The sequence below is a fragment of the Bufo gargarizans genome, chromosome 4, assembly GCF_014858855.1.
Source record: "Bufo gargarizans isolate SCDJY-AF-19 chromosome 4, ASM1485885v1, whole genome shotgun sequence".
NCBI lineage: Eukaryota > Metazoa > Chordata > Amphibia > Anura > Bufonidae > Bufo > Bufo gargarizans.
The window spans coordinates 296400774-296422870 of record NC_058083.1 but is presented as its reverse complement, the minus strand read 5'-3'; the positions used below and the strand labels follow the sequence as shown (position 1 = coordinate 296422870).

The 22097-nt window shown below is 46.4% G+C and overlaps 1 protein-coding gene across 2 annotated transcripts in view; it reads right to left on the bottom strand.

Annotated features, from left to right (window-relative positions):
* Positions 1-14921, bottom strand: part of DSE (dermatan sulfate epimerase) — a 42778-nt gene extending 27857 nt beyond the window's left edge. The window contains exon 1 of one of the 2 annotated variants that reach the window (XM_044291513.1): positions 14690-14921. The gene's annotated coding sequence lies outside the window, so the exon portion shown is untranslated. Of the gene's footprint in view, positions 1-14246; positions 14361-14689 lie in introns of those variants that run through there. The other variant, XM_044291514.1, reaches the window with a different exon arrangement.
* Positions 14922-22097: the final 7176 nt, after the last annotated feature.

Below are 22097 nucleotides of genomic sequence, written 5' to 3'. Positions count from 1 at the left end.
ATGGACCAGCGTTGCGTGAAAAACACAGAATATAAAACATGCTGCGATTTTCACGCAAAGCACAAGTGATGTGTGAAAACCGACGCTTATGTACACAGACCCATTAAAATGAATGGGTCCAGATTCCGTGTGGACGCAATGCGTTCGCATCACACATCGTATCAGTGCGGAAAACTCTGTGTATCTAATCCCATCACTGGCTGTCAGCAGGCTCTTCCCTCACCATCACCAGAGTGTGAAAAACAGCTTGAATCAGCAAGCTTATCCAATCACATCTGTATCTAATCCTATCCTGTGTGATACAGCCTGTTGAGCGGTGTATCTAATCCCATCACTGACCGTACACGGGCTCTTCCCTCACCATCTCCAAACTGTGATAAACAGCTGAAATCGGCAAGCGTATCCAATCACATCTGTATCTAATCCTATCCTGTGTGTGTGCCTGATACACATCCTGTTGTGTGCGATACTGCCTGCTGAAGTGTGTATCTAATCCCATCTACTATGATATAGCCTGCTGAGCTGTGTATCTAATCACATTTTGTATGAGACAGTCTGCTGAGTGGTGTATCTAATCCTATCTTGTATGATTCTGTCTGCTGAGCTGTGTATCCAAACCCTTATGCACACGACCGTATCCATTTTTCGGTCTGCGAGACGCGTGCGAACAGCATTTAATTTTTTATTTTTTCTGTCAGTCCCATTGATTTCTATGGATTTCAGGTCTGCATTATGAGGCCCAAAATAGACACTTTCCAGATCCATATCTCAGTACAGCAAAAGCTAGAACATGTCTTATTCTGGTCCTCATAATGCAGATCTACAACCCATAGATCTCAATGGCTCTGAAAAAAAATGCACATCTCACACAGGCAGTATCCTTATTTTATCAGATCTGCTACTTGGAGAAAGCTGAACAGATACGGTCCTGTGCATGAGGCCTAATCCTATCTTTTTTGGTCCTGACTGCTGAAGGGTTTATCTTGGGCCAACATGCGTGATACATGTTAGATGCCATAACAGTGTCATCCACAGTGCCCCCATAACACAGTCATCCACAGTTCCCCCATAACAGTTACATCCACAGTGCCCCCATAACAGTTACATCCACAGCACTCCCATAACAGTGACATCCACAGCACCCCCATAACAGTGACATCCACAGGACCCCCATAACAGTGACATCCACAGTGCCCCCATAACAGTGACATCCACAGTGCCCCCATAACAGTGACATCCACAGCGCCCCATAACAGTGACATCCACAGCGCCCCATAACAGTGACATCCACAGCGCCCCCCACAACAGTGCCATCCACAGAGCCCCCATAACAACTTTTATTTGGCTATTCCCCACCCCTCTTGTAATTGTTCCGCTACTTGTGGGCGCGCGGGAATGAGTTGAGTCACTTCGGTGGGCAATCCCGTCTTGCAGCGCGTGATCCCGCAAGACCTGCCGCTGTAGGTCACGGGTCTCGCGGGATCACGCACCACAGGATGGGATTGCGCACCGAAGTGACTGAACTCATGCCCATGTAGCCCGCAAGTAGCGGATCAGTGGAACAAGTACAAGGTGGGTGGGGGGATGATCTGTGGGGTTGCCCAGACGGCTAGGCCCTTCACAGTAGTTATTAACCCCTTTCAGCAGTCCCCCATTCACTGAAGGGGAGACTGCTGAAAGGGATTAATAACTACTGTGAAGGGCCTCCCCCCCTTTCACAGTAGTTATGCCCAGATATGTGCCCCCTTCACAGTAGTTATGCCCTGATATGTGCCCCCTTCACAGTAGTTATGCCCAGATATGTGCCCCCTTCACAGTAGTTATGCCCAGATATGTGCCCCCTTCACAGTAGTTATGCCAAGATATGTGCCCCCTTCACAGTAGTTATGCCCACACTGCTTCTAAAAGAGGCTCACTAATGGACGCTGAGATTAGATCACCCCATACGAGAGCATTGAATCAATGCTTTCCTATGGGGAAAAATTTGACCCTGGAGGTCATCATGCAGGGTGTGAGGCCGTCCAGCGTCAGATACCGGACCAAAGGTCTGTTTGAATCCAGGAATCCCTCAGGTGGCTGCCGGCCACTAGAGACTGACTTATTGCTGGAACGTAAACAATGCAGTTTCTCTATAACATTGCAGCTCGATTTGCCAAAGGGACACTGTACCCAGACCACGTCAATGAGCTGAAGTGGTCTGGGTGCCTTTTGTGTCACTTTAACTTTGAAATCTTATTAAAGATTGTGTAGGGTGTGGCTGGAGGCGGGGCATGGAGGCGGGACAAGGGTGGGGCTTGCAGCAGAACATGGGTGGGGCCTGTAAGGAGGCCCTTGATTTATTTTGCCCGGGGACCCTGAGGGTTCTCAGTACGCCCCTGCCCACAAGGGCACCCATGTGCCATCCAGAGTGCCCATCCAAAGTGTCCCCCACAGTGCCATCCAAAGTGTCCCCCATGTGCCATGCACAGCTACCCCGATGACCTCCACAGCATAGCGATCAGCCTCTGTGCCTCATATGTCAGCCTGTCACTCATGTGCATCGCTTACATCGCTCTGTACATGAGTCAGTACAGGCTTTACATAGAGGCCTGTACACTCAGAAGACGGCCGGCGGTCCCAGCGCATGCGCAGTAGTGTGCAAGCGACAGGACCGAAGAAGGCTGGCAGGAGGTGGTGACGTCAGTGATGATGTTCCGTCTCCTGCCTCAGGCAGGAAAAGAAGAGGACGCGCTGGACCGGAAGACTTGAAAATGCTTCAGGAGCGGTCACGTGACCGTGAAGAGAATCATAGGAAGGGCTGCGCTGTGGAGAGTAAGTATTGGTGTTATAACCTTCCCTCCACAGGTTATGAAGATGGACAATTTTCAAGTAGAGGCCGGAGAACCCATTTAAAGTATAATAGCATTTATGCAATACGGTCAAATATTATTATTTTTTTAAGTATTAAAACATTACACATAGCTAAAAATTTGGCATCACTGTATTAGTATTGATTCCACACCATTAATTATACATTGTGTGGAATATGAAATGGTACCATTAGAAAGTACAACTAGTCCTGGAAAAAACTAATCCTCATATAGCTATGTGAAGGGAAAATGTAAAAAGTTATGGCTTTTAGACTATGGGGAGGAAAATAAAATAATATGACAACTGTGTAGGGTGCCAAGACTAGACTTTTTTGTGATGTAGGTTTTTTTTATTTGTTGGGTTACCAAAATAATTTTTGCTACATTTTTTAAGTAACCCATAGAGCTCTTTAAGGATAGGTTTCTAAAGTTTTTTTCTTTTTTTAGTTTATTTGGGGGAACTACAGAAAAAAATGGAAGTTTTTCAAACTAGAACTAAAATGGAACACATTCCCTGTCTGGGAAAGGCTGTATGTGAGCTAGAGGGCACCAAGAACAGTTTACAACATAGACAGGGGGTGACAGACTCCCTTTACGTTTAGAACAGACACCAAAATGAATGACTAAAATGATTTCTATATTTTCTATAATTTTTATATATAACATACATTCTCGTATGATTAGAGCGGCTATGGCGACTGCATCAGTTGTCTTTTTAAATATTTTATGGCTTTCATTTCTTATATATGTATTTTATCTTTTTTTGTCACATAATGTGTCCACTAAGAGGGCATAAAAAGGCCTCTAGGACAGTTACACTTTTCTTTATTTTTTTATTATGCAGTTTTCCATTGTAACTGGGGTATCCAAAGATCTAGCACGTCTACTATGCCCGAAAACACCTGGTAACATGATCATGGAGTCCAATAGAGTAGCAGTCCCCAACCTTTCTTGCAACTCGGACCACTGTCATGCAAGAAAAATTTCCTAGGGACCAGGGTGAGGCTACAGGCGGTGTGTATGGAAATATCCAGTAGCATATACAGGGGACACTGTTATATCACATCTAAAGCAAATGGCCAGATATTTGCCCAGAACTTCTTATGAAGCAGTGTGCTACTACTGACAATAGTTGTTAAGGCAATCATACCAGTTTGTAAGGAGGTTGAACTGCCACTTTTTCCCTCTTTAAAGTTGCACCAAAAGGTACACCTACACAGGTCTCCTCCTAGGAACGGAGAGGAAGAAACTTCATCTCTGCCTAGTGGGCATTGTCTTCGCCCTGGTTGTGAAGCAGTCCACAGCAATTGGACGGCATCACAGCCAGGGAGAAGACAACACCCAGTGAGCAGAGATGAAGTCTCCTCCCTGTACCACATCATCCATGGCCAGTACTGGTCCACAGCCTGGCTGTTGGGAACCACAGCAATAGAGGAGGCGATACAGCTGCTTAATGTATTCACTACATAACGCTCACTGAGCGGTAGGTACACCGGAAATAAATCGCTGCTGTCTTCTCCTTGGAGGCCCTGGCTGTCCTGATTGCAAATGAAGGGGCTCTAATCCTGCACTGGATTAAAGACCAGCCCATACATGTATGGTAAATGGTGGAAAACAGGGAACATGATTTCCATTACAGCAAGATTACAAAATTAGAAGCAACCAAACCCAAAGAGAAGGGTCTCAGGGAACTGCCGCACATATGCCAATCAGATTAAGATTAAAAAAGGTAAACTGAATAACATTAATCATCTTGTGAATCGTTGCCTGTGAAGGGATACAGAATACTCATGAGTAATATAAAGAATGAAATCAACCATCATATAGTACATGACAACCTCGTTCTAAAAATGCTAGAATCTCCCCATTCATTACATCAAATGCTCTGCTACATTTATTTCAAGCTGGCAGCTCAGGGAACATGTACTTTCTCAGGGGTATGTCACGTCTGCTGGCAGTGTCAATTGTAGGATGGAACCAAGTATGACTGTCAACCTCAGTGAGCTGGACAGAGAATTTAGAAAAAGGTCAGGTGGCGCTATACAGATAAGAGTACAGTGAATAACTCAGTGGCTATACTTTTCAAAGTATTCAGGTCCATTGAAAAATGTAGAATATTTTTCATGGGACCATCTGAGTGGGTTAGGGTTATGAGCACCAAAGCTCATTGGTTGGGAGGGCACTGAAAGTTTGATCATCTGGTCTGATCCCATGGAAGAATGACTGTAGCACAAATTGCTGAAAAAGTCAATCACCAAAATGCTGATGCTTGTGCAAATAAAGTATTGAAAGCAGCACCAATGTCTCTGTCACGGGACGCCGACGAAGAGCTCGCTCTCCTCAGTGCCGTCAGCGTCCCGTCTCTGTGCAGGAGCGAGGACGCGCACAGCGTCATCATCTCCTAGGTGATAGGGGACTGGACGGACTGGCCGCGCACGTCTCCTCAGCGCAGCCGGCGTCCTCAGGGGAGGTCTGAGCACCGAGCTGGGCACTCGGTGCTCAGCTGTATTCAGCAGCGTGGGTCATGTGGCGCTGGCCACGTCACATGACCCCAGCTAGTCAGTATTTAACAGGCAGCCACAGGTTTCCTGTTAATTAGGTTCATTTGCGATTCTGTTACCTGGCATACTTACCTGTTCCTGTGTTCCCTGACGATCCTCTGCCTGCTCCTCCTGTACTGCGCTGCTCTCCTGGTATTCCGACCCCGGCTTCCACCTGACGATTCTCTCCGGACTCCTGTGGTACTTTATTGCTCTCCTGGTATTTGCCCCGAAAATCCGCGCCAAAAACACATGCACTTCCCTATTGATTTCACCATACATCGCTTTTTCTTTCTGCTAGCGGTTTTCAAAACTGCACAGTGGAAAAAAGAAGTGTCCTATCCATTCTTGTCACAGAATCCACGTCCAGAATTCCACCAAAAAATGGCCAGGAATGAAAATCTTCACTTACACCACAACAAATAAATGCATGGAAATGCCCATTCCTAACTCAGAAAATACTTTATGTGAACCTAGCCTTAGACTATGTTCACATCTGAGTCTCTATCACAGATTCTGATATCCAGCAGACCTTATCAAAAGTCATAGGAGTCCATCAGGCGCTGATGGTGTAAGCCATGCAATGGAACTGGTACTATGCCATTGTGTTCATTTATGATGGAAAAGTCACCATAGATATGGATGGCTGATGGGTCCTTCTGACAAATTTATGGCCAGCTGAAGGTTTTCAGGTAGAAACATACAACAGAAGAGAGATAGATAGATAGATAGATAGATAGATAGATAGATATAGATAGATAGATAGATATAGATAGATAGATAGATAGATAGTAGATTAGATAGATAGATATGAGATAGATAGATAATAGATATGATATAGATAGTAGATCTGATAGATAGATAGATAGATAGATAGATAGATAGATAGATAGATCTAATAGATAGATAGTTAGATAATAGATCTGATAGATAGATATGAGAGCTAGATAATAGATCTGATAGATAGATAGATAGATAGATAGATAGATAGATAGATAGATAGATAGATAGCAAAACAAAAAATGGCAGGCAGCACAGCAGTAAATAGGTGAAACAGAGTGCCATCGGCTGTAGAGGCGATCCATCTACTAGACAATCTAAGTAAACGAACTCCACGGCACTTCCCAAAAAAAAAGCGTACGTTTATTCACCAAATAACAGCAACGTTTCGGTCCACACAATGGAACCATTCTCAACAGTGACAACGATTGTCACTGCTTGAGAAAGGTTCCATGTGTGGACCGGAACTACGCTGTTATTAGGTGAATAAACGTACGCTTTTCTTTGGAAGTGCAGTGGAGTTTGTTTACTTAGATAGATAGATAAATAGCTGATGGATAGATAGATAGATAGATAGATAGATAGATAGATAGATAGATAGATAGATAGATCTATTCATATCCTGAGAAACTCCCCAATCTGAGAGACTGACATATCCTTAGCCGGTACAGACTGAGCGCCCACAGACTGCTCATCAAATCCGGGTGGCACAGGTACCTGCCCAGGGAGAGCAGACTGTGCCAACAGTGCGACCAGAAGGCCGTGGAGGATGAGGCTCACTTCCTGTTGCGGTGCCCCAAATACTCAGCAGTGAGGGACTCTCACTTCAGGAGACTGTCTGATCTCTGCCCAGACTTCACATCCATGGAGGAGGAAGAGAGAGACTCTCCATACTGCTGGGGGAAGAGGAGAACACAGCAACCATAGCAGCACAATATATTACTGCCTGCCATAGACTGAGAGGAGCCTGATATACCATGGACTCCTATTGTCACGGATGGTGTTGCAGAAAACAAGAAGTAACAAATAAAGACCCGACTGACTTGATCCCAAACTAAGGAACAAATGGGTGAGCCCTATAAAAGCCCTAGAGCTCTCCCTGACTGCTCAGCCCATGCAAAGATCTTTATGATAGAAAGTTGCATGTCCACGTACCTAGACTGAGTGACATCTGCAAACCCTATAATAGTGAGGGGACACGACCACCAGCTTCCTGCACTAAATACGGAGGGAGTCAAGGTCACCTAGAATCAAGCCAACAGGAAAACACAAATACAGAAATAGACTTATCTGAGGAACCAGCAGTAGTGGCATATAGCAGTGAACACAATCCAGGAAGTAGTATAAACCGCAAAGTGAGGCAGTATGGGAGGGGATATAAAGGGAGGCAATCACTGCTAATAGATGACAGCTGGAAGAGGGAGAAGAGATGTCAAAGCGAAACCAAAACAAAAGAACATCATGCAGGAGATACTGAAGAATGTCTGTCAGAACTTCTCAGAGATCTGGCGTTGACACCTATACCCCCACCCTGGATGTGTCCCCATCCCCCAAACTTACCCTATACCCCCACCCTGGTCGTGTCCCCATCCCCCAACCCTACACAATTATTTCCCACTTGCTTTGGCAATGTATTTAGTCCTGCCAATAAAGCTGATTTGATAAATAGGTAGATAGATAATAGATCTGATAGATATTCTCTCCTTATAGCCTCTATAATGGGTTGATAAGACGCTGAATCTAGCGATCGTATATGCACTTTCATGTAGATCGCGGGTTGGCAGTGTCCTAGACCCTGTTATCAATATAAGATTCTTTAATAACTATATCTATAGAATCCTGCTCCTTATATTCATTTGTTATCCATGTACACAACTACGATTACGTAGTGACTGATGGGCGGCCCCTACTACGGTCCGGACATGCGCATATTACTTGCGGGGCTGTCTCAGCCATCTTGGTTGTGGTTGCCATTCAGTCCCCAGGTGCCGGAAGAATCGCGATACTTGTTCCTCCCGCGCATGCGTGGTGAGTGAATGGGAACGCGGCTGAGCACGCGATTCAAGTTACATACAGTCACCCAGCTGACAGTGAGTTTTTTAATTTCACGTGATTAATGTATTCACCTGCACTCATCATGATCTTTTCCACACAATGTAAAGGAGGTTGTAGTAATGATTCATTATTTATATGCACTATACTTGCCAGATTGTGGTGGTCGTTTATATGTATTCATGTAACCATATGTATATTTATTGATTTTGACTGTATTTTTTTAATTGATGTTAATCTTTTGTTGATCAATGTCCTTATATAAAACATGCTTGTAACACATGTGCACTAAGCTTGATAAAGACAGCAACAAGCTGTTGGAACGTCGCTTGACTTTTGGGTCAATAAACCACACGTTTTCTTTGCTAATCTGGAGTGCTGCTGGCTGTTTTTCTACTTCTAGTTCATTGGACCTAGGTGCTGGTCCACACTGGCCGGACGTGCACCCCTCGTGTTCATAGTGTGCTGCATCCTCATTTTTCAAGGTTTTTCGAGATAGATATATAGATAGATAATAAATACAGAGAGATAGATAGATAGATATTAGATAGATAGATAGACAAAGGCTCCATTGAGAGAGCAGAAACGTTGCATTGTTATTGAGTGTAATAAAGATCCACTTTCTTTCACTGGAAGACCGGAGTGCTGCCCAGCTACTTTTACTTTAGTGGCAGTTTTTTTTTTCGGCCAAAAACCTTTCAGGAATATTGAACCTGGTATATGAAAAGAGTGCTGCTGTACAATTTTTCTTTTTCTGTCTAGATAGATATGAGATAGATAGATGGATGGATAGACAGGTATAGATATGAGATAGATAGTTAGATAATAGATCTGATAGAGTTTAAGAAACATCGACATTCAAATCCTTCTAGAAACATGGACTAAGGCAGAAAGTGAGCCCCTGGCACCCACTGGATACAGGGAAATCTCTGTCCCGGTCCTGAAAAATAAAACCACCAAACTTGGCCGCTGTTTGGGAGGAATACTAGTGTGGTATAAAGTGGAGCTCCATGAGCAGATCAGACCAGTGAAACAGGGAAACAGACACATCTGGATCAGAATAGACAGCTCCATCCTCACCTCCCAGTCAGACATCTACCTCTGTGCGGCCTACAAACCACCACCTGAGTCCCCCTACTACAATCCAGAATGTCTTTAACAAGTGAAATGCATGCTCTATTGGGGTCAGATCAGGTGACTGACTTCGCCATTCAATAATATTCCCCTTCTTTGCTTTAATAAAACTCCTGGGTTGCTTTGGCTTTATGTTTTCGGTCATTGTCCATCTGTATTATGAAACGCAGAGGAATCGGTTTGGCTGCATTTAGCTGGATTTGAGCACACAGTATGTCTCTAAAAAACCCAGAATTCATCCGGCTGCTTCTGTCCTGTGTCACATCATCAATAAACACTAGAGACCCAGTGCCACGCATGCCCAAGCCATTACCCAGCCTCCGCCGTGTGTTACAGATGATGTGGTATGCTTTGGATCATAAGCTGTACCATGCCTTCACCATACTTTTTTCTTTCCATCATTCTGGTAGAGGTTGATCTTGGTTTCATCTGTCCAAAGAATGTTCTTCCAGAAGTGTGCTGGTTTTTAAAGATGTTTTTTTAGCAAAGTCCAATCTAGCCTTTTTATTCTTGAGGCCAATGAGTGACTTGCACCGTGCAGTGAACCCTCTGTATTTACTTTCATGCAGTCTTCTCTTTATGGTAGATTTTGATATTGACACGTCTGTATGCTGGAGCGTGTTGTTCACTTGGTTGGTTATTATGAAGGGGTTTCTCTTCACCATGGTAATTATTCTGCGATCATCCACCTCTCTTGTCTTCCGTGGGCGTTCAGGTATTTTTGCATTGTTTAGGTCACCAGTGCTTGCTTTCTTTCTCAGGATGTACCAAGCTGTAGATTTTGCCATTCCTAATAGTGTAGCAGTTTTTTGGATGTTTTTTTTTCTGTTTTCCCAGATGAAGGATGACTTGTTTCACCTGCATGGAGAGCTCCTTTGATCGCATGTTTACTTCTCAGCAAAATCTTCAAAATGCAAGCACCACACCTCAAATCAACTCCAGGCCTTTTATGTGCTTAATTGAGAATGAAATAATGAAGGAATTGGCCAAACCTGCCCATGAAACAGCCTTTGAGTCAATTGTCCAATTACTTTTGGTCCCTTTAAAAACAGGGTGCCACATGTAAAAGAGCTGAAACTCCTAAACCCTTCATACATTTTTAATGTGGATACCCTCAAATGAAAGCTAAAAGTTTGGACTTTATGTCCATGCCCATTATATAACTATAACTTGAATATATGTTTTAGTAAACAGGTAATAGAAACAAAAATTGTGTCAGTGTCCACTTATACATGGACCTAACTGTATATATATGGAGCACAGACTGACAGCGACAGCTTAGTACATACAGAGAGGAACAGTTACGACAGTACGGTAAATAAAAGTGGCAAAAAAATGTTAAATCTTTGCCGAAGCCTAGGACTCCACATCTTCAACGGTCACAACAAGGGAGACTCTCTAGGAAGGACTACATTAAACTCCCATGTGGGTAGCAGCGTAGTGGACTATGCCATCACAGACATGGACCTTGCAAACATTGGGGCCTTCATAGTCAGCCCACAATCGCACTTGTCTGATCACAACCAAACCCCTATATATTAAGTCCACAAACAAACCACCAGGACAAATACCTCAGCAGGCCGGGCTCTTCACACTACCTCCATCTTATAAGTGGTCCAAGCCATCGGCTCAGAAATATGAAGAGGTGCACAATAAACCAGAAATCCAAGGGATGCTTTACTACTTCAACAACAAGGTGTTCGAGATAAACCCAGAAGGAGGCAATCAAGCTGTAAGAGATCTTAATAATATATTTTACACCATGGCAGAAATGGCTGACCTGAAAAAGTATAGCCACCTGAAGCAAAAAGAAGATAACTTTGATGAGGAGTGCAGAGCTGTACGGAAGACCTTAAGATGAGCCTCAAATAAAAAGCATAGCGATCCCAACAATAGCAACCTGCGGAAAGTCTATGACACAACGCAGAGGCAATACAAAACCATCCTCAGAAGGAAAAAGCAAGAATATACCTCAACTAAACTTATAGAGCTTCAAGATGCCCTCCAAGATAACTCCTTCTGGGAACTATAGAACCACCTGGGCACAAATGAGAAGAAAAAACAACCTCTATATTCAGAGACCTCTACAGAGACATCCCAAAAGAAGAACCTAACCCAGACCCATACACTGCAGGAGATATCAGAGAGAATATCAACCATAAGAGGCAAGAAAGCCAGTGGCACAGATGGCATCCCACCCGAAATTATTAAGTACAGCCCACCAGCAATACAGGCAGCCATAGAAAAACTGTACAACATTGTGCTAAGCGCTGGCTACTTCCTCCAAGCCTGGAACCAAGGTGTCATAACCCCAATACACAAGAGCGGGAACAGGTATGACCCAGCCAACTACCGAGGGATATGTGTCAGCAGCAATCTAGGGAAACTATTTAACAGTATCCTGAACCAGAAAATCCTCGGCTTTCTCACCCAGCACAATGTACTCAGTAAAAGCCAAGTAGGGTTCATGCCAAACCACCGCACCACAGACCACGTCTACACCCTGCACTGCCTCATCCACAGCTATGTCCACAATACAAAGCAGGGAAAGATATATGCTTGTTTTGTGGACTTCAAAAAGGACTTTGACTCGGTGTTCCAGGATTGCTCCTGATGCTATTGGAGAGCAGAATAGGAGGAAAGACATACAACGTCATCAAAAGCTCCTACACCGAGAACCAATGCAGCGTGAAGGTAAATGGGAAGAGAATGGTTTACTTCCAGTAGAGCTGAGGAGTTAGACGGGGCTGCAGCCTCAGTCCAACGCTCTTTAACATTTACATTGAGCTGGCAGCGGCTCTGGAGTCCTCCTTAACACCAGGTATCATCCTCCATGACACGGAGGTGAAATTTCTCCTGTATGCAGATGACCTTCTCCTACTATCACCAACTGAGAAAGGTCTCCAAGACCAGCTAGTCATTCTGGAGAAATTCAGCACCACATGGGCCCTTCCCATTAATTTAAAAAGAGACCAACACTGTGGTGTTTCAGAGAAGGAAAACAAAGTCAGCCAGGCCCCCTACCTTCACACTACACAACTGCCCTCTTACAGCCACCAACAGGTACACCTACCTGGGCCTGATAATTTACCAAAGTGGGAGATTCAAATCAGCCATTGAGGAGCTGAAAGACAAAGCATGCAAGACCTTCTACAACATCAGAAGATGACTGTACCACCTCAAAGCACCCGTGAGGGTTTGGCTTAAAATCTTTAACTCCATCATTGCACTAATCCTGTATGGCAGTGAAGTCTGGGGCCCTCACACGTACCCCAACTGGTCAAGATGGGATTCCAGCCCAACAGAAATACTTCATCTGGAATTCTGTAAGCATCTCCTCCAGGTCCATCGGAGCACCTCTAACAGGGCCTGTCGAGGGGAGCTAGGCAGATTCCCTCTACACTGTACAATCCAGAAGAGGGCGCCATCATTCTGGGGCCATCTACATGGTAGTAGTGAAGGCTCCCATCACCATAAAGCCTTGCTAGATACACCAAGGGATCCCTAGCAAGGCAAAGCCCCAAAATCAACTTACTGAAACCCAGCCCAACCAGAAAATCACCCCACACCACGTCATAAAAACCAGGATCAGGAACAGTAACAAGACACAAGAGGAATACGTCAGTAAATGGAGGAATGAGGTGAGAGCAAACCAGAAGCTGACGGTATACCAGAGCCTGCATTGACACTACAAACTGGCCCTATATCCGGAGAAACTAGGGAACCCCAGAGACCATAAAATCCTGAGCCGCTACAGACTGAGCGCCCATAGCCTGGCCGTCAAGTCCGGGCGGCATCGACAGAGCTACATGCCTAGAGAAAGCAGACTGTGCCAGCAATGCCACCTGGAGGCGGTGGAGGATGAGCCCTACTTCCTGATGTACTGTCCCAAATACTCAGCAGTGAGGGAAACCCACTTTAGGAACCTCTCTGATCTACTCCCAGACTTCAGCTCCATGGAGGAGGAAGAGAAGCAGCCCGTCCTGCTGGGAGAGGATAAGAACACTGTGGACATACTGTAGCGGCACTATATATCAGTGCCTGCAACAGACTGAGAGGAGCCTGATATGCCATGGACTCCGATACCCTGACCCGGGGTTTGTTCCGCACCCCTTCCTCCCCTGTCATGATATGCCACTGACTCCTATACACTGACCCCGGTTGTGTCCCCATTTCTCAACCCCCTATTTCCCACATGCTTTGGCAATACTAATGTATAATTTTAGACCTGCCAATAAAGCTGTATTGATAGATAGATAGATAGATAGATAGATAGATAGATAGATAGATAGATAGATAGATAGATAGATAGATAGATAATAGAGACAGATAAATAAATAGATAGATAGATAGATAGATAGATAGATAGATAGATAGATAAATAATAGATACAGAGAGATAGATAGATAGATAGATAGATAGATAGATAGATACTGTAGATAGAGATGAGATAGATAAAAAATAGATAGATAGTAGATAGATATTAGATAGATAGATAACAGAGATAGATACTGTAGAAAGATAGAGATGAGATAGATAAAAAATAGATAGATAGTAGATAGATATTAGATAGATAGATAACAGAGATAGATACTGTAGATAGATAGAGATGAGATAGATAGATAATAAATAGATAGTAGATAGATATTAGATAGATAGATAGATAACATAGATAGATACTGTAGATAGATAGAGATGAGATAGAGATAGATAGATAGATAGATAGATAGATAGATAGATAATAGATAGATAGTAGATAGATAGACAATACATAGATAGATATAGATACAGAGAGATAGATACAGAATTACACATAGTTCTGGACATGTAAAGTTTGGGGCTAGTTGCCCCACAAACAGCTATGTCTAGTAATGTCTGCTTGGACTTGTACCTTTTTAGAAGACTGAGCTCTACATTTCCTATGAACACTAGTTGTCATCACATGCTACATGTCACCGAGCGACCTTCCTGGAACTGCTGCAGAGCCATCAGCCCCCTCACCTCCTGCACCGCTTCCTCCCAGATAACGCTGCAGACTATCCTGCCTGGTGTGCCTTGGAGCTATATACACAGATGTAGCTGAGCTGATGCTGTCTCAACACCACGATGCTGGGATTTGCTATTTGAAGGGTTACACCGGATCCCAACCTGAAGTCATTAGTTGTGGAGATGGCAGCACGAAACAGTTGATGACAAAACGCAGCTGTTACATAAATACTGTAAGAAAAAACAGAAGAGCTGAGGAATAAAAAAAAAGTTGGACACTTGGGGGGCAGCAAAGTTACTCCAGCTCTTCCCATAGTGCACAGTACATACCCTTGTGCCCACACTCACCCGGGACTGAGCCTAGGTCACCAGAGCTGCCGGCCCGCGAGCTCTGAGGGCTCTGCCACTGAGCGCTTGGCCAGCAGCATCCTCAGGAGGGTCTGTGCCAGCTGGGGAGGATGCTGCCACTCCGTAAGGTCCCGACGTGCCAGCCAGGAGGGGTCTACAAGTTGCAGAACTACAACTCCCGGCGTTCCTATGGAAGGCTAGCGCAGACAATAAGGAATGAGTCCGCCGTCTGCCTGAGCTGTGTTGGCAATGAAGCTCCACCCCTTGCAAGAATTTAACCCTAGTGTGTGAGGGTGGAGGTCTGGGAGGGAAGAAAGGGAGTCTGTATGTTCTGCCGTGTGCTCTGCAACGTCAGCACGAGCATAGGAAACCCAAGCTGGAGATGGGAGCCTGTCACAGGCTGAGGAGCTGGAGATGGGACAGGCTGAGGAGCTGGAGATGGGACAGGCTGAGGAGCTGGAGATGGGACAGGCTGAGGAGCTGGAGATGGGACAAGCTGAGGAGCTGGAGATGGGACAGGCTGAGGAGCTGGAGATGGGACAAGCTGAGGAGCTGGAGATGGGACAGACTGAGGAGCTGGAGATGGGACAGGCTCAGGAGCTGGAGATGGGACAGGCTGAGGAGCTGGAGATGGGACAGGCTGAGGAGCTGGAGATGGGACAGGCTGGGGAGCTGGAGATGGGACAGGCTGAGGAACTGGAGATGGGACAGGCTGAGGAGCTGGAGATGGGACAAGCTGAGGAGCTGGAGATGGGACAGGCTGAGGAGCTGGAGATGGGACAAGCTGAGGAGCTGGAGATGGGACAGACTGAGGAGCTGGAGATGGGACAGGCTCAGGAGCTGGAGATGGGACAGGCTGAGGAGCTGGAGATGGGACAGGCTGAGGAGCTGGAGATGGGACAGGCTGGGGAGCTGGAGATGGGACAAGCTGAGGAGCTGGGACAGGCTGAGGAGCTGGAGATGGGACAGGCTGAGGAGCTGGAGATGGGACAGGCTGAGGAGCTGGAGATAGGAGCCTGTCACAGGCTGAGGAGCTGGAGATGGGACAGGCTGAGAAGCTGGAGATGGGACAGGCTGAGGAGCTGGAGAGGGGACAGGCTGAGGAGCTGGAGATAGGAGCCTGTCACAGGCTGAGGTGCTGGAGATAGGAGCCTGTCACAGGCTGAGGAGCTGGAGATGGGACAGGCTGAGGAGCTGGAGATGGGACAGGCTGAGGAGCTGGAGATGGGACAAGCTGAGGAGCTGGAGATGGGACAGGCTGAGGAGCTGGAGATGGGACAGGCTGAGGAGCTGGAGATGGGACAGACTGAGGAGCTGGAGATAGGAGCCTGTCACAGGCTGAGGAGCTGGAGATGGGACAGGCTGAGAAGCTGGAGATGGGACAGGCTGAGGAGCTGGAGAGGGGACAGGCTGAGGAGCTGGAGATAGGAGCCTGTCACAGGCTGAGGAGCTGGAGATAGGAGCCTGTCACAGGCTGAGGAGCTGGAGATGGGACAGGCTGAGGAGCTGGAGATGGGATAGGCTGAGGAGCTGGAGATGGGACAGGCTGAGGAGCTGGAGATGGGACAGGCTGAGGAGCTGGAGATAGGAGCCTGTCACAGGCTGAGAAGCTGGAGATGGGACAGGTTGAGGAGCTGGAGATAGGAGCCTGTCACAGGCTGAGAAGCTGGAGATGGGACAGGCTGAGGAGCTGGAGATAGGAGCCTGTCACAGGCTGAGGAGCTGGAGATGGGACAGGCTGAGGAGCTGGAGATGGGACAGGCTGAGGAGCTGGCGATGGGACAGGCTGAGAAGCTGGAGATGGGAGCCTGTCACAGGCTGAGGAGCTAGAGATGGGAGCCTGTCACAGGCTGATGAGCTGGAGATGGGAGCCTGTCACAGGCTGAGGAGCTGGAGATGGGACAGGCTGAGGAGCTGGAGATGGGAGCCTGTCACAGGCTGAGGAGCTGGAGATGGGAACCTGTCACAGGCTGAGGAGCTGGAGATGGGAGCCTGTCACAGGCTGAGGAGCTGGTGATGGGAGCCTGTCACAGGCTGAGGAGCTGGAGACGGGAGCCTGTCACAGGCTGAGGAGCTGGAGATGGGAGCCTGTCACAGGCTTGGGAGCTGCTTGCTGGAATATAGGGCAGCTTTTAGTTCCAGGACATGTTCATGAATAAATGAGACTGTAATGAGGCGTCCTGAGGAGAATAACGTAGAGAGTAGCCTGGAATGGGACAAGAGTGTGAGGGTTAAATGATAACGGACCGCTGAGATCAGGATCAGAGAAGTTGGATTTTCATTGTTGGTTCTTTTGGTTCTCGGGGAGATACACTGACACCACAGGGATCTGGCAGCACCTTTCTCGACCCTTTCCATTGGGGGCACATACATGCTCAGCTGAGCAGAGCATGCATGTGTATGGAAGAGGTCAGGAAATATATGCTTAATTGCTGATATCTATGGTCAGTAACGGTACGTGGTGAATTACGAATTGGCCATGCTGCGGTCGAGTACCACGCGTCTGTACAGTGCATCCATTAACAATGCAGACCGACTAAACAGTGCTGTCTCATTAGTTAACAAGAGCCAGCTGCAGGACTAAACCGCAGCACGGCCACCTCGCTACTCGCTACCCCACAATCGTCAGCATGGGAAATGTGACGTATAGTGTTCTATCCATTATCCCTGGATGATGCTGGCCCACTGTGACCCGCAGTGATCCATCCATTATCCCTGGATGATGCTGTCCAATTGTGGCACGCAGTGATCCAACCATTATCCATGGATGATGCTGGCCCATTGTGACCTGCAGTGATCCATCCGCTATCCCTGGATGATGCTGGTCCATTGTGACGCGCAGTGATCCATCCATTATCCCTGGATGATGCTGTCCCATTGTGACGCGCAGTGATCCATCCATTATCCCTGGATGATGCTGGTCTATTGTGAAGTTTAGTGATCCATCCATTATCACTGGATGATGCTGGTCTAATGTGAAGTTTAGTGATTCATCTATTATCCCTGGTTGATGCTGGCCCATTGTGATCCGCAGTGTTCCATCCATTATCCCTGGATGATGCTGGCCCATTGTGACGCGCAGTGATCCATCCATTATCCCTGGATGATGCTGGTCCATTGTGACGCGCAGTGACACACACTGATCGAGCGCTCGGTGCGAGCTCTTCATTACATTGTGGATTTTCCTACTTCCGGTGCGGGCGCCTAACGAGGCTGAGTGCCGACCATTTTTGACTACTGTGATACAGTGTAAGGCCCTATTCACGCAGTCAGTGTTTGTTCAGTGATTTCCATCAGTGATTCTGAGCTAAAACCAGGAGTGAAGCCTACACAGAGATAACGTATAAGACTACATTTACACGAATGTATTTTGTTTCCGCGTCCGCTCCGTTTTTTTGCGGATAGGATGCGGACCCATTAGTATGTCCATTCTGTAGCCCCGCAAAAAATAGAACATGTCCTATTCTTGTCTGTTTTGTGGACAAGGATAGGCATTGTTACAATGGAGCCGCAAAAAAAAACTATGGCATACGGATGTCATCCATTTTTTTGCGGACCGCAAAACACATACGGTCATGTGAATGTAGCCTAAGGCCTCATGCACACGGGGTCACGGAACGGAGCAACGGATGCGGACAGCACACGGAGTGCTGTCTGCATTTTTTGCGGCCCCATTGAAGTGAATGGGTCCGCACCCGAGCCGCAAAAATGGCGTCTCGGATGCGGAACCAAACAACGGCCGTGTGCATGAGGCCTAATGGAAAGATTTCCTCCTGTTCTGTAGTTTTGACCTGCACCTGTTATTAGCTCACAATCACAGACGGAAATCGCTGATCAAACAATGGTGGAGATTTATCCAATTGGAAGAACTGCTTATTTGCCCACAGCAACCAATCAGATTCCACCTAACATTTTCCAAAGGAGCTCAGAAAAATGAAAAGTGGCTTTGTGGCTATGGGCAACTAAATTGGTGGATTGGTGGCTATGGGCAACTAAAACAATTTTGCTTTACACCAGTTTTGATAAATCTACCCGACTGACTGTGTGAATAAGGCCTCATGCACACGGCCGTTGGATGCACAAAACATGCATACTGTCAGTGTGCATTTCGTATTTTGCGGAACAGCTGGCCCCTAATAGAACAGTACTATCCTTGTCCATAATGCGGACAATAATAGGACATGTTCTTTTTTTTTGGCACATACATGGACATACAGAAAAAGAATTGCACACGGAGTCATTGCAGTTTTTTTGTAGCTCCATTGAAATGAATAGTTCCGCATACAGGCTGCATCCATCACCATAGGGTTCGGCTGAAAAAAAAGGTAACTGTTTAATGTACCGTATACGTTTTTAGCTGGATGGAAAGAATAGTATACTGTACACTGCATCCTTTTTTCCTCCCAACATATATGTTAAACATAAAGCGTGATGTGAACACAGCCTAAGGCCTCCTGCACAGCTCCCTAAGGCTTTCCGTTTACGTTCGGTTTTTTTGCGTTCCGTATTCAGAGCCATTAATTTCAATGGATCCGCAAAAAAAAAACAAAGGTACTCCGTATGCCTTCCGTTTCTGTATTTCCGTTCCGTTCAAATATAGAACATGTCCTATTATTGTCCGCATAACAGACAAGCATAGTACTGTTCTATTAGGGGCCAGATGTTCCGTTCCGCAAAAAAACGGAATGCACACGGATGTCATCTGTATTTTTTGCGGATCCTTTTTTTGTGGACCGCAAAATACTGACAAAGCCATACGGTTGTGTGAAGGAGGCCTAAGGCAGAGGCTACACAGCGCAACATGAAGATTGCATGTTATACAGTATTTGTCTATGGAGTCCATTGACGCAACCTGCCTTTACTGCGGCACAACAGTTACAGAAAATATAACACTAAGGGCTCTTTCACACTTGCAGTCTTTTCTTCCGGCATAGAGTTCCGTCGTCGGGGCTCTATGCCGGAAGAATCCTGATCAGGATTATCCTAATGCATTCTGAATGGAGTGAAATCAATCCGTTCAGGATGCATCAGGATGTCTTCAGTTCCAGACCTGAACGTTTTTTGGCCGGAGAAAATACCGCAGCATGCTGCGCTTTTTGCTCCGGCCAAAAATCCTGAACACTTGCCTCAAGGCCGGATCCGGAATTAATGCCCATTGAAAGGCATTGATCCGGATCCGGCCTTAAGCTAAACGTCGTTTCGGCGCATTGCCGGATCGACGTTTAGCTTTTCCTCAATGGTTACCATGGCTGCCGGGACGCTAAAGTCCTGGCAGCCATGGTAAAGTGTAGTGGGGAGCGGGGGAGCAGTATACTTACCATCCGTGCGGCTCCCGGGGCGCTCCAGAGTGACGTCAGGCGCATGGATGACGTAATCGCATGGCACGTCATCCATGCGCATGGGGCGCTCTGACGTCATTCTGGAGCGCCCCGGGAGCCACGCGGACTGTAAGTATACCGCTCCCCCGCTCCCCGCTCCTACTATGGCAACCAGGACTTTAATAGCATCCTGGCTGCCATAGTAACACTGAAAGCATTTTGAAGACGGATCCGTCTTCAAATGCTTTCAGTACACTTGCGTTTTTCCGGATCCGGCGTGTACCTCCGGCAAGTGGAGTACACGCCGGATCCGGACAACGCAAGTGTGAAAGAGGCCTAAGGGGGAGATTTATTATCTCCCTTGCACATGAAAAGTGGCGTTAAAAAGTCGCAGGTATAGGCCTTCGGCAGTGCAGGGAAAATCAAGACCAAAAAAGAAAGCGCTTGTCTTGATTGTTGTTTTTTCAGCCAAATCGTAGCCCTAGAATAGTCACATGACAAATCGCACTGCTTTTTGTAAGACTTGCTGTTGCATGACACCGTCGTCATGTAGTCCCAGCCTTATAATATACACCTCTGGGGTAAATAGACGTGAGCGTGATAATCTAAGGGCTCTTTCACATCTGCGTTCTTTTCTTCCGGCATAGAGTTCCGTCGTCGGGGCTCTATGCCGGAAGAATACTGATCAGTTTTATCCTAATGCATTCTGAATGGAGAGAAATCCGTTCAGGATGCATCAGGATGTCTTCAGTTCCAGACCGGAACGTTTTTTGGCCGGAGAAAATACCGCAGCATGCTGCGCTTTTTGCTCCGGCTAAAAATCCTGAACACTTGCCGCAAGGCCGGATCCGGAATTAATGCCCATTGAAAGGCATTGATCCGGATCCGGCCTTAAGCTAAACGTCGTTTAGCTTTTTCTGAATGGTTACCATGGCTACCGGGACGCTAAAGTCCTGGCAGCCATGGTAAAGTGTAGTGGGGAGCGGGGGAGCAGCATACTTACCGTCCGTGCGGCTCCCGGGGCGCTCCAGAGTGACGTCAGGGCGCCCCAAGCGCATGGATCACGTGATCGCATGGCACGTCATCCATGCGCAGGGGGCGCTCTGACGTCATTCTGGAGCGCCCCGGGAGCTGCACGGACTGTAAGTATACCGCTCCACGCTCCTACTATGGCAACCAGGACTTTAATAGCGTCCTGGGTGCCATAGTAACACTGAAAGCATTTTGAAGACGGATCCGTCTTCAAATGCTTTCAGTACACTTGCGTTTTTCTGGATCCGGCGTGTAATTCTGGCAAGTGGAGTACACGCCGGATCCGGAGAACGCAAGTATGAAAGAGGCCTTAGTGCATACATGGCAATCGGGGGCAATTATCACCTTCTCATGGGTACAACAGGCATCAAAGCTTAGTTTGAATGGATATTTAGTCAACAAACTGTGTTCTAACCACTGTGTGGACTACACCAACTATCTACCATCACTTGTCTACACGGACAGTAGTAAGAAAGTACTAGACAAATCCCTGAAATATTAGAGCAGATTTATTCATCCTAATTTTTAGACGGTGTAAATTTAGGGGGTAATGTATCAAGTCTGCTACATCCGAAAATTGGGTAATTTTTACCGTTTTGTCGGTGGGTTAGGCATTCATGAAAAATGTATTACACATTTGCACTCTTTTTAGGGTGGTTTACACCATGCTCAGCAGTTTACATTTACTAATGGGAGGCCAGATGTTTTGTGGGCACAGCTACATTTATCACAGCGACTTGTATACTCCAGGCTCCTAGTGGAGTACTAACTGACGGACTCTTGTAAGAAGTAAGATTAGGCTTCAGACTGAAATGTCCCTTGTAATTTTGTGTGATAAATTTAATATGGTGTGCAACATTTTGAAAATTTGTTGCAAAATAATGGATTCAAACCAAGCAGACAGTTAAAAAAAAGACAGAAAGTTGCATATTGATACTTTACCGTCTTAAGCTCCATTCACACGTCCGCAAATGGGTCCGCAATTTTTGCGGAACGGGTGCGGGCCCATTAATTTTCAATGGTGCCGGAATGGATGCGGACAGCACACTGTGTGCTGT